The sequence below is a fragment of the Eurypyga helias genome, unplaced genomic scaffold, assembly GCF_000690775.1.
Source record: "Eurypyga helias isolate BGI_N326 unplaced genomic scaffold, ASM69077v1 scaffold2374, whole genome shotgun sequence".
NCBI lineage: Eukaryota > Metazoa > Chordata > Aves > Eurypygiformes > Eurypygidae > Eurypyga > Eurypyga helias.
In genome coordinates, this window is record NW_010245455.1 from 177,440 (window position 1) to 194,554 (window position 17,115).

The 17,115-nt window shown below is 36.0% G+C and overlaps 1 protein-coding gene across 1 annotated transcript in view; it reads right to left on the reverse strand.

Moving 5' to 3' along the window:
- LOC104508428 (chromosome unknown open reading frame, human C10orf11) overlaps nt 1–17,115 on the reverse strand; it is a gene marked incomplete at both ends in the record, with an annotated part of 186,336 nt that overhangs the window by 148,224 nt on the left and 20,997 nt on the right. The gene's annotated exons all lie outside the window — the stretch shown is intronic.

The following is a 17,115-nucleotide window of genomic DNA, read 5'->3' on the forward strand; positions in this document are numbered from 1 at the left end:
AAGAATTCGGAACCAACATGTTCTAGATAGAGGCGGGTTGGGGGTGGAATAAAGGAATAGCAACAATTTTTTTCTGGACTGTATAATCCTCAACTCAAGGGTACATTTAAAATATGACAATATGATGGTTTCAGGAGAGACAACCCTCTCATTTACATGACTGCCAAGAGAATACTGTAAGATTTTGAAAACAAACATATCTGAGAATCAGGGATAGTAAATATATGTAATATTAAAGGAACTGCTTGTTTCAGAGGTCTGCGGTTAGATGGTTACTATAAATAGACATCTGCACATGCAAAGGCTGGTGTCCCTTATGCGGCATATGTGACTGAACCCAAAGTATATTTACCCTTTATAATGGTCTGCAAGAATGACCATAAAGTTAAGCTTCTTCCTCAGAGATTTGTCTCCAATGTTGCCAGAGGTCTGTAACATGCAGAAATACAATTTTTTTTTTTTTTTTTTTTTTTTAACCTAAAATCTGAGAGTATCAGCCTCCTAGCAGTGTTGGACCAGTAGCGGACCAGTTCCCCATATCACTACCTTGAAGCTGGTTCACTCTGATTCTACTGTGTGCAAGTTGTCTGTGGCAAATATGCATTGATTTATAAACATCTGCAGAAGCCAACTATGAATCACAAATATTTCTGCATGCATGCCATAAAATCAGGAACATGTTTTTCAGAAGGGGCAGGAGGTGGCAATCACCATGAGCTGCCATACAATCTCAGACCAGCATTGTTCTATTAGGTAGGGGAGGCTGTTGATGACTTCATCAAAGGCCTACACACATGAGAATTAGCTTCAACATTAACAAACATGCTAATCTGCCTTAATCAAATAGGCAATTAATCTGCTACTTCCCTGAATTCTGAGGCAAGTATAATTTGATAGTTACACATTAATAAACCTGTTTCATGGATCTTACCACTATCTGATAAAGAAGCTTTATTTTACTATCTCTTTAATGTTATTTAATAAAGTAAACATTATCTGGCTAAATAGGCTTCATAAGTGCTAATCTTAGCCTAAAGCATTCTAATGGATTGACTCTTCCTCAGTAGAGCTATATAAATATTTATAAAGACTTCACACGAAGAGCAGATCTGACACAGGCTTTAAAAGACTCCTCAACATATACAGAACATAGAGAAAGAAGGGATTTCATAAAGACAATGAAGCTCTTAGCCCTCAACAAAAAAAAAAAAAAAAAAAAAAAAAAAAAAAACACCACCCACCACCACCAACTCTTAAATCCTGGAGTGCTGGTAATAGCACACAAACATATGTCTGAATCTGGACACGAGATTTGCATCAGGGACACACTACCAGCCTTCCAATAGTAATAACTTATGCACGCACGCTGTCTTAGAAGATTTTCTTCTTACCTGGCCCATCTGTTTTTCTTGAGAGACAGCTTTTTCCATGCCCCTAACAAAGGAAAAAGTGATTATGCTATTTTCTGACTTGTTTCTGAGTGGAGAAGAAACAGCACTGAAAGCCTAGCACAGAGTTTGTTCTCCCTTGAAAAAAAGTAAGTCTTTGCAAATATAAAGTACATCAGAAAAGTATTTCTTTGAATAGTGCAGAAGAAAAAGCATGAAAAACTGTCTCCACTGAAAATGCAAATTTTTTTTAGCCACTGCACTGCAGGCAGGATTTTACTGCAGATACAAAGGGGTGGCCCTTCAGCCTAGGCACAGAAGTTCAGCCACAGGATAAGTTAATGATTTATTTTATTCCTACTACAGCAAGTTTCTACCAACTAAAACTATTCTATCATCCAATATTATGGATGAGAACATGATACACCAGCCATTTAATCTGTTCTCCAGCTTGGGATCAAGTAGCTACCATTTTCAATTTACATAGCATACTAGGATTTGATTAGTGCATTTCTTTAAGAAAGCATATGCACACAGAATGGATATATCATGAATCCATCTGAACATTAGCTCTGATAATGCAGTGGTTTCACCATTATTATCAATACAGGGATTAGAAGAGACTACTCACATCTTCAAGTAAGAGGGAGGTTTAGATTGGATGTAAGGAAGAAGTTCTTCACCGAAAGGGTTATCATGCACTGGAACAGGCTGCCCAGGGAGGTGGTGGAGTCACCATCCCTGGATGTGTTTAAGAGACGGGTGGATGAGGTGCTGAGAGATATGGTTTAGTGGCGGACAGATACGGTTGGACTGGATGATCTCTAAGGTCTTTTCCAACCCAGTGATTCTATGATTCTAAGTAACTATAGCATAGGCAAAATCTTTAGTTCAACCTTTTCCCCTCATATAAGCTACAAAAAGATACCTGATTTTTCAAATTTGCAATAGCTGTTCTATCTACATACAACATTTTGAAATACCTTGACTGAAAATAAACTTGACATTAACTTCCAGAAACCTTCTTTGGGATCACTGGTGAGCCTAGATTGGAAGATAATTGCTTTCCAGGTGTAAAAGTATAAAGAGTATTAGGCATGTGCTTTGTTCTCCCATACTATACCAGCCCTCATATTCTAATCTCACTTTACCACTATTACACAAGATTATAAGCTTTAATTAGTGCATTTTAGGTTTAATTAGAGCTCCATAAAGTTTCAGTAGTGTTACTATGATGCTGCCTCAGCCAGTGATCATTGGGCAGAAGACCAGGCTGTAAAGGACAAGACAACCATTGCCTCTTTATGCAGCAGTTTTTACAAGCCAAACCATATTCCACTAGGGGTTTATCAAATTAAAAAAATAGACTATCCACTTGCCAAAATATGACCTCAAGAGGACAAGCCAAGTAAGTTCTCTACCAACAACATACCTATTCATTACTACTTGGGGGGAGGTGGAAGAGGAGGTGGAAAAAAGGAGCACTTCACATAAACAAAAATTCTTCAGAAGTTCTCTCCAGAGAAACTGGTAAACACATAGGGTAGAAAAAGACCTAAAAGCTATGTTGCTGTTGCCTTGAAATCAAGAAGTGCTATGAAAAATAACATCTCTAGTTTCACGTTCAAAAACAAATCAGGAAAATAAAATCCATTCTATTCTATTTCTTTCCTTACTTTGCAACTGTCATTGGCCTTGCAGCAATGCTTCCCAGAAAGTTAGGTGTGTCCTTTACCGAGAAACCATGCACCATTCTGTCCTGGTACATGAACTCTATGAATAGAAAAATATCTTTAAATTATCTGATTTTCTCACCTTGTAAGAATTCTCTACTGTCAGAGATCAAAAATAAAATCCAAAGGACTTCTATCAGCAAATTACTTGCCTAGGTGCTGCTGACAATCTTGCCAATGCAATATATTTCTTTTTATTTAGAGAATGATTGGTTAGTTGTTCTGAAACTAGAACCACATTTGCAGACATTTTAATTAGTCCTGCTTTGGAAAGACCATTTGACATGGCAAAGATGTGTGTTTCTCTTGCTTACATTGACACAGCAGACTACTCCTTCAGAGTCTACTCAACAGTAGTTAAAGTGGATTCAAAGTTTCTTCATATGAAAGAATTTTGTGCCACACATACAGTGCTGCTGCTGCTGCCTAGTCCTGTTATAGCACTCCATCAAAATCACACACAACATCTTTGACTCATTATTTAGAAGAAAATAGCACTGCAGAGTCTTATTCAGGCCATAAAGATATGAAAAATCATTGTAAGAGGAAGGGGAAAGGCTGAGGGACATTATACAAAAGCAACATAGTTATAAATTTGAGCAGACCTGGGGCGATGGATAACTATTGTGGCCCTGTCAGATATCTCTGGAACAATATGCAATAGAAAACAAAGCACAAACTCCTGCCAAAATGCATGCGAAGTGAGCAAGTTCTCCAAGAATAGCCCTAAGACCCAGCAGCACAAATATTTTATGTTTTAGTTCAACAGTCCAATGGACTTGACCTGTAGCTAACTGCAAAACATGCAAGTGACATCCTGTTTTAAACTCAGGAATGCTATTTTTCCACAGAACTATGTACAGTTTCTTCCAGTTTGTGCCTGATGGGCTCGACAAGAACAGGTAGAACAGGAACATTAATTACCTCTACCGCTCCATTCTTCTTCCCAGAGAGACTACTTCAGTATTAGTACCTTCACCTTTCACTTCAAAACAAACATTTAGTTCGTGTTTTGTGTTGGCAACTAATAATAATAGGCTCCACTGCTTACTCATATCTAACGCTTTACAGAAATTTCCAATCACTGGTGATTAGGTAGTACCCATACACGGTAACTACACATGGTTAGAGAAAACAACAAAAGCACTACAAAGAGCAAAAGTATTATTTTCATATAGATGCAAAACTTTACAGTGAGAGTCATAATAACAGCAGATTGCAATAATAAGAGACAACGACAATCCTCACACTTATATTGGAGTGGATCCACCTCCTTGCTTATAAGAATTACCAGCTAAACTCACGTCACATTCACATACTACTATGGGAGCAGGATCCTGACTCCACAGCATGACAGGAGATAGTTGTGTATTATTTCAATAAAATGTTTTTTGTCCTCACTCACATACTTTCTGTACATACTCACATAAATCATCCTTCTGATAAAACCCTCCAGAAAATAATTAACTTTAATAGCTCTTCTGCAGCTAAAGCTGCACAACTGGGTGGCAAATTTAAATAAGTTTTCTACCACAAAACTCAAGTCTTCAAAAGAATTATAAGAAGAAAAAAAAAAAAAATTACAGGTTCAGCACTGCTTCTGGGGTAAAATGTATATTTGTGATAAATGTATCAAATCCCCTAAAAACTACACCCACTGTAACTTCATATTTAGGCTGATTTGCTTTCCAAATCATATAGATGGCACAGTTGTGTACAATCTTTAAACAAGTACAACCACAGAGAAATGCTGAGAGATTTAAGAGAAATAAAGGCATGATCAGCTAGCTTGTAATCTTCTTTTCTCTTATTCTCCTCCCCATAGCTGCATTAAATTGCCTGTTGAGAACAATAACATATTTGTGCTTTTATAGGTAGAATGATTTGTATTATGTAAAGATTGGCTAACAGAGTAAAGATGCATTCACACTGAGCTGGATTACATGCTGTTAATAATTTTCTGGATGCTCTAGGGGACTCATAATTCTGGAGGACTACAGATTAGCATTTGAATATGTGCTTTGTAATAGATCTTAAAGCAGACTTTTTAAATTTACTTTTTGCCATTTTTCTAGAACTACACTAACCAGAAATCAAACCACTGAAAGCATTTTGGAGGAAAAAGTACACCACAATCAAGTTTTTATCCCCCACACACTCTTCAGAGTACACAGAAAATCTGTCTTTTTCCAGCTCCCACACCATTTCAATAGCTTTCATTAGAATGTCAGACTACCTAGAATATGTGATCAGGCTCGCAGTACTGTTCTAGGCATGTTGAACAAATGAGTAACTCCGCAAGCATACCAGAATCTGTTTTTCTAAATAAAAGCCCAAGCTATCTAAGAGAGCTGGTTTTGCTGTGGGCTAGGTTCTGTTTCAGAAAGAAATCTTACAATACATTAACATAAGTAATAAAATACATCTCCTTGCAAAGAAATATCCCCCAAAATATGTTAATAGTCCTTTGTTACTGAGTATACACTCCAGCATAGACCAGACCCCAGTATTTCTGTTGTCATGAAACACTGAACTCTTTTGGCCACCATTTGCTAAGCTTTGAAACCCTTTATAAACTGTGTACATCTTTCCATGACTTTTGAAATACTTAGTGCTTCAGAACAGCCTTAAAGTATCTGAAGCTCTAATAAATATTATATTCTCAGACAAATTCAACTAGGAAGCATACTATAGGGTTTCTTATTTAATAAATTACTTTCCTTAGCATTATAAGGTTCACCTAGCAAGTACACATTCACTGGACAAAATATACTTTTCATGACCTTTAGTCCTCAGTTATAATTAGTTGTCTGGTCCCAGTTGCTTACAGTGTAAACAAAGACTGATAAACCCACATTGGCTGCATGTATTTATTACATTACAACACAGCTGCCAACTGTCTAACCGTTCTAATAAAAAACTATTTTCTAAGGTTTATGTTTTATTGCATCTATGACTCCCTTATTGGTTAGCATTTTGGAGTTGTGGAAAAGGTTATGAATTTAGAAACTGACTGCATTCATATCATATTTAAAACTTAATGCTATTTTATTAAAGACATATGGGCCTCCAAAGTACACATATTAAATGTCATGTAAGAAAAGTAGCAGTTTAAATCATGGTCAAATTCATTTTTGACGTGACTCCTGAGGCTTCCCAAGATCTGAACTATTTCTTTGTAAATCTGGCAGTTTAACCACACTCATAAATCACTTTCAAAGCATATTATTTCTTAATTTTACTGCATTAGAGAACATTTGGCCTACACAGTGAACTGTTTGTAACCGTTATGTGAACAAAGTTGTATATTTAGTCTTACAATGTGGGAAGAAAAAAAAAGTCTTAATTTCTCAATCCTGAATTTACTTCTTAAATTAACCCAAATGATACATCTCCTAATGAAATTTGCCAGAGTAAGATATGTAGGACAGTTTGCTGATTGACATAACAGAAAACTTCATCTCCTTCTGCATCAAGTTCATAAATTAGAAACACAAAGGTAATTGTAATTTACTCATTAAGCAAATCTCTCAGAGGTTCTTTTATAAGAAAGAATGCCTAAGGTTTTCAAGCCCCACCAAGGTTGAAAGAGAAATTAATCATTTCTGGAACAATGGACATGTGTTTACTAAGTGCTTTGATATAATGGGATTTGATACATTAGAACTGAAGCATACTTTAAATACACTTAAAAATTAAATGCACATAACTTAAGGACAGATTCCCTGCCTGCTAAAGTCACAAGAAACCCTATCTCCAAAAGAGATCATTCACAGAACAGGATTCAAAGCAATGCCATTTCTGAAACGTGACAGTAATTTTCTTTATTTATCAGAGAAGTTCCTAACAGCAGAGTTAATTACAATTTCTATGTTTTCCTATGAGCATTTTATCCTTGGATGCTGTGAATAACAAAGATAAATTAGGACAACAATTTACTGCAAAAGCTTTATACTGTCACTAAATGTCCTCAGTCACAAATGCTTTTTAGCTTTTCTGGCACACAACAAACCCCACATTTTCCCCTGAAACAAGCATGTGTAAGCAAAGTCACCAAACCTTAAACATTTTATGATGGCTCCAGTGTCTGCAAGATGGAGAAGAGGAGGTTAACAATGAGGTTAGCATCAGCTCCAACTAACATTCAGGAACTGGAACCAGAATCTTTAAGTTCAATATGATTTTAAGGGAGCAGATGAAATTGTTTTTGCATCCTTTGACAAAGGGAGCAGTTTTAGAAACTCATTCGGCAAAAAAAGTTCAGGATTTCTTTGGCTTATACATTTCTGGTAAGGGTGGAGACAAGGGGAGAAGTATTAATCCTTCTCTGAAAACAAATCATTAATTCTTTTCCTGAAAAAGTCATAAACCAGCTGCAAATTGGTCATGTTCTTATTCATTAAAGAAGAGAGAATGACTGATGCGCTTGAGCTTTTACGAGATGACATCACTACCAGCCCTATGTGCCTCTTGGAACACACTCTGGCTGACGTTAGTGCAGTGGAGGATTATTATAATGTTCTGGTGCTCTTGACCTGTCAATATTTTGCAGCACATGGTTTTTCTTTTAGCACAACAGGAAAGGCAGGATTCAGCTGCTTAAACACAAGCTTCTACTGCCTTTTTAGCCACCCTACAGTATCTGGGCCTGGCCTTCCATGATGGCTCCAGAAAAGCTTGCATCTTCCAGATACTTATCTTCCATCCCTACAGGGACCTGTTGTATACTTTAGGATATCTGAAATGGTACTAAACTGCTATTTTTGGGTACTAGCATTGTTTCCAAAGTGATTAAAAATATTAGTCAATACCAAGGGCATTAATTTTACCTCCTCTTTCATTCCTGTCCTCTCATTCCATCCATCTAATTTTACTATGGCAACACTAAAAACAATTTAGCATTCATTCCACAACAGGACACTATGTGATGTGCTTGAAACACATTTTATATGATGAAGACACGGTCCTTTATATCCCAACATAATTTAGATCTTCACACCCTGAACTTGTAACCTTGCAGATTGCTTTAGACTACTCTCTTTGACCATGATCCCACTGTTGTCAAAAGGAAACACACAGAAGAGAAAATCCACTTCTGAAGAATCAGGGACTACAGCATTATCACTGACATCACGGAAAATGTCACTGTGCAACCAAAACCTTTTTGCTAATGGCAAGCAAATCCAAAGAATTCTAGGGGAATAAAAATTTGTAGATAATGACATGCTGAAGGCACTCTATTTTTTAGTTGTTTATTTACTTCTTTGGTCTGGATGAGAAACTTCACTACCAAAAAGTTGTCAACTACATCATGAGAGAAAGTTTCTTGAAAGATTTATATTAAATGAAGCAAAGTAGTATTTCAAGGCAGAAAAGAAGAAAAAACAATACAGTCATTTGAATCACAAAGATCTGGTAAAATGCTCCAAATAAATACTTTATGTTCAGCTTCCATGCCCCCTAAGAATCAAGGGGAGAGGAAGAAGGCAAGAGGAATTAAGGGGGGAATTTACAGCAGAGAAATAGAAAAGTACCATGAAGTACAGAAAAATTTTCCTGTAAACATTAGGGAAATCTTTTAGTACTTTAGATACTAGGATTTACCAGCAAGAGACTACTGAAAAACACATGAGTACAGAGAGATGTAATGAAAACAACTATAATAATCTATATAATGTTACTTGCAATTATTCATTTCATGGGTGTTCAATTAAACAAGTCTTATTATCTAAAACTCTATAAACCTTTAGGTTTTTTTTTTTCCTCCTTCAAAATATCAGCAACCTAAAACTACGTGGCAACATAAGCTGGTGTGAAAGAACAAGTCATAATTGTGAGAGCATGAAAATAACTTTTTTACAAGTTCACCTAATGTTGCTTCATATCAGAGAATCGCCTTTCTAAAAAGCATGCAGTATAACCTCTGCCATGGAGGGTGCCAAGGAACTTGGTTAAGTTAATGTAAAATACAACATCCTGATAGCATGTTGTCTCTTACTGCCAGATACACTACTGAGAAGGTCACAATAACAAATCATTTTTTGTCTTCATTTGCAGTGGCCCTTGTAACCACGTTTATATCTAACGGCTACTGACCTTTAGATGGGTCAGTGAAACAGAGAAGCCAGGCCTTAACACAGCATGCATAATACACTGCAGAGCTTGCTGTGAAAAATGTATGACATCCAATTATAGCCAAAACAAGCAACAAATATGAATTCAGTCATGACAGTTCCTTCCAACTTTTGAAACAGGTGCTTCACATTTACAAAATTATAAATAGACCCTTTGGTAGTGGTAGTTTGCCACAGATATGCTATCTCAGAAATCTCCCTATGACAAGCAGCTTCCAGAAAAAAAAAAAAAGAAAACAGTATTTTATAATTGGACCTTTGTTTCACAGCTAAGAAATTTCATATATTCTAACCATCACACTTAATACTACCACTATTTCAATGGAAATGACTCATCAACATGATTAAGAGTACATGAGATATAGGGTCTCAAAAGTCAAGGGGGGGGGAGGGGGGGGGGCGAGGTAGAAACCACCAAGAATCACCTCTAGCAACAAAAGAATAGAGATAAGCTGGCCCAGAGTTTTACCAATGCCATATTAAATACTTTTTCTTTTTACAAAATCAACATATGAGCAACTCCTGTGCCTAACAGTGGTGTTATCTGATAATGAAAACCACTGCATTAGTTTTCATGAAAAGAGGAACTACAGAAGAGTGCAGTGAGCTCTGCTTCTACAGCAGCACCATTTCCATTTCCAAAGGAACAACAAACAAAACTTTTAGGACAAAATTCTAGCCATATTGATCCATTGGGAATTTAAACCAACCATGATTCTTGCTCTACTGTCTGATATCACAGAATTATATTCTGCTGAATGGCATTTTGTTAAGTAGACTGGATGAGCTGATCACAAGACAAAAGCCAGACCATATGCTTACAACCATAATTGAAGTTCCCATAGTTCTGAACCCACAAATAATTTAAAAAAAAAAAAACCCACAGCGTTAATAAACAAGTTGTCACGCTAGCTTCTTCAATTAAATGTATGTGTTAATGATATATGGTTCCTATTGCCAATCAACAGAAAACTTCCAATTGCTTTACAAATATTAAACAAGTCTTACAAAGGAATCAATTTGCTCACTACTGCTGAAAGACAGACACCTTCCAGGTGCAAAGTAGCAGCTGGTTAACTAGCACGCTGCAACACTACATAACAGTTTAGGGCAGAAGGTAGAGAAGAATGCCTTAGTAAATTGAGACTGCAGAGAAATCCATGGAGGCAGAATGTAATTACCTGAACTGGAATCAGGCCAGGGCTCCAGGACTATCACCCCTTCCTATGTGAAAAGTGCATTGGGATCATTAACGGCTAAAAGGACACTAGCTTCGTGACAATCATATACTGTTTTTTGAATGAATAATTCTAGGAAAGAGCCATCACCTCTTGCATTCTGTATCTTCAATAGCAATTAGACACTGAAATGCAGCCCACATAATACCTTCCCAAAGAACTCAGTATAGGAGTTTTCAGGAATTATCACTACAAGAACAAACAATGAAGGAGAATCTTTCCCCCTACTCTAACAAAAATATGACACGTGTCTATTCTTCCTTCTTGACAGCTGGAATTACAGCAAGCTAAGCAAGGACAATACATTCCTCTGCTATTTCAGCAGCTGCATGTTTTCAGCTTAGTCCCTACTGTTCAAACTCATTGCTTTTCCCTCATCTACTGCCTGAGGTACTTTCTCTCTAATCATGTGATCTGTCAAAATATAGCAAAAATTCCCTTTGAATATGCAAACTAAGACATTTAAGTACTGCATACAAGCTTCTTGCTTTCCAAGCTCTTTGTAGCTCAGATTCCTATCTTCAACTTTGCTATCATAACTGTCTTTCTTTCCTCTTTGGATACTGATCCTTCTCTTCCCCTTGTTTTCTGCTTTCTCCCAAGCCTGTCTTTCAGATTGCTTTAACACAGTTGTCCCCGCAGGCACTTTGAAGGCAACTCTTTACCAACTAGCCTTAGCAGACTGCTGTAAAACCTGTTATTAATTCCAGCTTTTCCAGGAACAAGAGTTTCCTCACATGATGCACAGATTCACAGTCAGATCAAATTGATCATTAGGTTTCTTCACCAGGAAAACATACTATGATCAAGCGCAACACTGGTCTGCTATTGATCATATGCAAAGACAGTGGGATCTGTTGCACAGTAACTTCAACCACAGAACAGAGTCTATGGCTCTCCTTCATATGCACATTTGATATATAAGCAAAGGAAATGTAAAAGAAGCTATCACATATTTCTAATTACTGCATTACTTCATCCAAAGACAACATATTAGGCAAGACACAAACTACAGTAGCACTCCCTGTTGACCTGTATCCTTAAATATTGTATGTTCACAGGTCCAAATACCATTCTCCAGTGATCCACAGGTGTCTTCTATAGAACTTCATTAGCCATTTGACCAACTACCAGCTTTCTGCTTCCTAGTCTAATATATAACTTTCCAGTCACATCCTTAAGCCTCTTACCACTTGCACAGCTACAATACTTAGATTTCCCATTTCTTAAAATCTCATGTCACTAATCTACTCTACAAGCACTACACGGTGCAATAGCAGACTTCATCTTTCAACACTGAATCAAGGCATATTTTATTTTTTGTGTCTACAAAAGTTGAGGACAGCTTTACTGACCTTTGTAAAGTCTTCTGAACAAAGTATCCTAGAATTTATGAATATCACAGCTCAAGTTGCATTTCTGGATTCACTGTGCTTCATGGTGAGCCCACGCACACATACACATACCAAATGAACAGCTATTCTTGCAATGCCACTGTCAAGGGGACATGCAGATATTCTCAGAGACTGAGAGGCAGATGATTGTATCATAATCCTAAAGATTCTTCTGGTCTTCCTTTCAACTAATGCATACAGAAAACTAAACTTCCAAATTAAATTAAAAAAAAAAAAACCTCCATGGATCAGTATACCGTATGGAATTGGAAAACAGAAGGAAAAACCCTAAGATCATATCTCAGTCCTCCAGCACTCTGATCACTTCTTAAGGTTGGAATTTCACGATGCTTTTCTTATTTCTTATTCTACCACATTAACCACCATACCTATACACCTGGAGGCCAAAGAAAAGCTCAAGATGTCATGGCCCAGTTTTAGAAAAAAAGTAAAATCTACCAGTATAGAAAAAAATACTCAGATATCATTCACACACAATTATTTAGTCTAATTTTTATATAGGTGTGCTTGATTATGTTTGTTTTGGATCATGGGATTTGTTTGGAACAATGGGATTTTAAAAATAAAAACTTTTAAATGACTGAACTTAGCTCTAGCAAGTACCACTCCTGTATCTGCTAGGTCCTACTCAGCAATGTTTTCTTCCAAACCGCCAATGTGTTCATACATAGAAATAAAAATTCTGTAATTTTTTCCAATCATTCTTTGTTCCTAATTTTGATAAGTCATTTGGGGATTATGAACCAATAATGTTACAGACTCTTGCTTAAAATACTTAAACTTTCCAAAAAGCAAAATGGATACTTCAGTGTGCCAAATAGTAGCATGATTGCTACAATGTCTTTGAACTCAATATTTAGTGCATCACAGTCTAGGTTGGAATCTCAAATTTGCGACATTGTTGCATTTTAGTATGTGAAACCTTGACATCTCAATGATAACAAACCCTATTATGTAGAAGGTGTCTCAAAGAAGTATCTTAATAGCTAGCAGTTAATTGACACAATGATTCTTCATGTTTTAAAAGCCCTTTGCTCTGGACCTGCTTCAAATGCTGTAAGTTCATAAGCCACAACGGTGCTGGTAAAAGGAAAAAAAAATGTGGGCAAAGGTGATGTCCTTCAAAGGTTTATCTGTCACCTTTTGTAAATAAATTTTAAAACCAACTGTATTTTCCTAATTTAGGGTGGAGGGGGGAAAGACCCATGAGATGCAGTAGCAATAAATGCCTTGCCTAAATTCTTGGAAGGAAACAGAATATACCTATTTAAGAAAAATATGATTTGTGTTAAACAGTTAAGGACAAAAATTACTATAATCACTCCTCATGCCTCATCTCAACTTTAATAGAATTTGAAAAAGCATATATCACCATTGGTCACTTTGATAACGAGGTTCTCCTATGAGCTCAAACACAAGAATACTGACAGTGATCTGAATGCAATGCTGATTTTGGTTCATGTTATTTTTTACTGCCTGAATATTTACTCTTCCTATCACAACAAAATAATCTCCCTCTACCCTCCAAGTAACAGTGTGATCGCATACACTCATTACATGAAATGCAATACTAGACTTGCCTTTCTGCTTAAGTGTCTCCACCTTAGTTCTTCAGAAAACAAATACTATGTCAGGTTTTATAACTCTAACTTGTGATGAAAACAATGCATCTGATGGGGGAAAAAAGTCTAACACACCTACACTGCCATCTTTTGTTGTGCAGTTTCCTTATACCCAGTAGACAAGATGGTCTTGGTAAAATTGCAGGAAAGCAGCATAAATCCACATAATATTAAGTCAGTTCCTCAGATGTGTACCCATGGATATCCACTGATGACTTGGTCCTATAAGTTGCAAGACTGTTACATGATACCAAATGCATACTGCTTGATTTTGGCACTCTAAATAAAATTATAAAAAAATTTAACCTTAAAAATGCAGTAAGCTAAAAAATAGTTGTTGGGCAGAGGGGTTGCTAAATACTGGGAAGTGCATGTATTTTATAAAAGCAAGTGCACTGAGCCAGTATTAGGCAATTAAATTTATTTTTAAAGACACCTACAACAGTGAGTATCTAGTCATAGCAACACACTCTAGATATAATGGATATATCCAGATTTTTACCATCTAGATTAAACGATCATTAATATAGACCTTTAAAATATGAGATTATGTTGTGCTTTGACACATCATAATGTCATTTTGTTTATTTATATAATATACAACGTAAAAATATGGACTCTCAAAATGTCTTCTCAAATCACATTGTTTTACGTCTCAAGTTTTGAAGATGAAACAGTTGGAAGTACAATTCATATCCCTATAAATGAAAGAAGAGTACAGTTTTAAATAATTATGTCAAGAAATGACAACTGAACTCTTTGTAGAAGCAGGGATGAATAATTACAAAGCTGGGACATAATTAAGCAATTTTGACTGTCGTATTCTTGAGCTGTCTTTCTGATGTGAAGTGCTGTCATGCCCAGAAACACACTTCACACTGGACAGGCATCTTCCACTTTGATCTACACTTATGCCAGTGAAATGAGGTCATGGTCTGGTCATTAAAAAAGCCTTCCTCATCTGGCTCAATGCCTCTGATCCAGCCAGGCTTCCCCAATCTTTATTAAAATCAGGCATGATACAATGTTCAATATTTTGACAAAAGAAAACATAAACATCACAGAATAATAAAGTTTAGCTCGCTTACATAGTGAGATGGAACACTGCATTGTAACATTAAACTGTTTTTTAATAAATGACTACATCTTTCCATAAGACAGTCATATCACAAACAGATGCATTTTAAACAAAGGATGAAATGAAGCAAAGCACAAGAAAGCGCAGTATTCTGTTAAAAAAAAAATAAAAGACGAAAAATGAAAGTAAAAAAATTTATACAAAATAAAATATTTATGACTTAGTGATGACTGGTGATTGCTAGATACTTTTGCATTTGAGTAAACACAAGCTAGTCAGATGGAAATTTATTGCTTTTATTCTCATTTTGTGTATTTTTTTCTTGGTGGGGTATTTTGCTCTTCCAAGTATTTCATGTCAAGACTAAAATAAAAACAACTCCCCACATCACAGTCTCTTTAGATCATTAGTCTGCTTTTTATGCTGAATAAGCCCTACCATCTCCTGTTTATCATAATGGGGAGTAAAAAACCCACCTGATTTAGGATTTTTTTTGGTTTGGTTTTCTTTTTCTGAAAAATTAAGTCCGATAAGCTCACTGTTGTTACTACATCCGGCAGAACATTTCCATGTGGCATCCACCACAGATAAATACTAATCATTCCAACTCCATTTCTGGCAAACGTAGCCTGACACAGTGGTTACTGACTTAGGGGGAAGGATAAAACCATCCTTAAGAAGTTATCAGCAGGGTCTTATATCACTAGGTCAACTTCTTAAGGAGATTTTCTGATGACTGATACTGGATGTGCTGCAGTCATCCTCTTAGTTTTGATCAAGGTGTATTCTTCTCTAACTAGTTTCAGAAGGCTTAAAATACATATTACCAATAGCTGTCTGTTAAATTTGACTGAGGCTGGTCAAAAATCTCAACGGTATGGGAAGGGAATTGATCAGCAGAAAGAGAGCAAAAGATTCAGGAAACCTGAAGGCCGAGGAATAAAGAACCATTATGTATTCAACATATAGCATACGATAGAATTTGAAAGTACAGTTGTGAACACTGTGAGATATGAAGGAATGCTGCTTATTGTGGTCTTTGTGCATAGCTATAAACAGCTATATACATAAATATCTGCATCAGAAAGCATATACGCAGAGAAAACTATGAGTGTTCTGAGACGTAAAAAGAGTTTGCACGCGTAGTATAAGCATGAGCATCTAGGAAACAAGCACGAATTCAAAACAATTTGAAGAGTTTTATAGTATCTGCTCTGCATCCAATTCAATATTTATTTTAAATTAGCCACTTCTGTAATATGTATATAATATTGTATGATGAGGGTAATTTTGTAGCACCCTAAGAAGCATTAATTCATGTCATAAAAAAGTATTTACAATGATTTTACCATCAAAAACTTGTACCAAACCATTTATAAAGAAGGAAAAAAAACCCTTAGTATGACAATAACATTAAATTTGAGCCTTCTGCAAATTTGCTGAAATAAATGTATGTTTTATCATAAGACTTAGTGGGTAAATAATTCAAAACTATACGAAAGGTTCAATTACAGATATAAAAGATAAAGATGTTATCCCTACATTTGTGAAGTAATTTACCCTTAGCTATTGACTTAAAAAGATATTTCATCCAGAAAAAGAACTTAGAATTTAAGAAAGACACTTTTGTTTTCTCTTACACTGGTTAAATTTTAAAGAGCAGACTCTTAAATGAAAAATCTAATCGCGAATAAAATTAAAAAACCCCTTCACCAGATCCAAAATCTGATTAAATAAGACATATAAAAGAAGACAACATACGTATGCTATATCAAGCACATTTCAGCTGTTGCATTCAGCAAAGATAGTATGCTGTGAATAAGGTACCCACAACAGCTTAGAAATAAATTATTTCATTTATTACGTATCTGCAGCTGAAATAACTGAAGGCAGTGGTAAACAATATATCAAAGCTATGCTTGTATCAGACCTGTTAACATTTTAGTGTTTATAAATGAATCAGTCTGAATTAATTTGTTATGTACTGCAATTGTACTTGTGATAATGCATTTATCTAGCAACAGTGTTTTGCCACCAATGAGTGCATTTCCATAACTGCTACATTATTATTCAGCATTATTGGAAATCTGCAATAAATTATTGATGGTATATTTTAGAGAACAAAACAGCCAACAGAAAGCAAGTAGACTGAAAACTTGAGTGGAGTTTTAAGAAAGATCGGCAGCACTAAAACACTCTGAAGCTCAGATTGCTGTTATCATGTATTGATCAGCAATTGAAAAAGAAGGTGGAGAATTCACATTCACATTCTGTTTGCATCAGCAGTATACAGTATGCCTAGAGTTGATGCAAGTGGTATCAAAAGCTCAGACTAATGAAACTGTCTCTCTGATGTTGCTAATGCTTGTTAGGACACCACATTAGGTAACATCATGCAAAACTATAAGCAGCTGGTCCACTAAAAGCCAATAAACAGCATAGGTATGAGCCCTGCGACAGACATTTGTGTTTGATAAACAAGGCAGGGGACAACTTGTCAGAAAAAT